The sequence below is a fragment of the Etheostoma cragini genome, unplaced genomic scaffold (genome assembly GCF_013103735.1).
Source record: "Etheostoma cragini isolate CJK2018 unplaced genomic scaffold, CSU_Ecrag_1.0 ScbMSFa_849, whole genome shotgun sequence".
NCBI classification, from domain to species: Eukaryota; Metazoa; Chordata; class Actinopteri; order Perciformes; family Percidae; genus Etheostoma; species Etheostoma cragini.
Genome location: NW_023269482.1, coordinates 12250 through 12484, shown reverse-complemented (window position 1 = coordinate 12484; position 235 = coordinate 12250). Strand labels below are relative to the sequence as shown.

General features: G+C 53.6%; 1 protein-coding gene across 1 annotated transcript in view; it reads left to right on the top strand.

Annotated features, from left to right (window-relative positions):
• The window catches only part of LOC117941494 (protein krueppel-like), a 6853-nt gene that overhangs the window by 381 nt on the left and 6237 nt on the right, over positions 1–235 (top strand). The gene's annotated exons all lie outside the window — the stretch shown is intronic.

Here is a 235-nt window from a genome sequence, read left to right as displayed (position 1 = left end):
CCATTTGCAGATTGAGTAGCGCCTCAGCGTGGCTGGTCACCATAGCTACGCAGCCGGAAACTGCCATGACGTCATTTTATATATTGCACAGTATGTGGGACAAAGTCTGGGGGTGGGCTTATCCATAACGGGATACTGTCTAGTTCAGCTGGTCCCTCTGGCTGCGCATGGCCTCCACAAGCTGGCTCAGTGTCCCCAGGAAGGCCTGATTAAAGGCTGCAGTTGCGGCTATTTC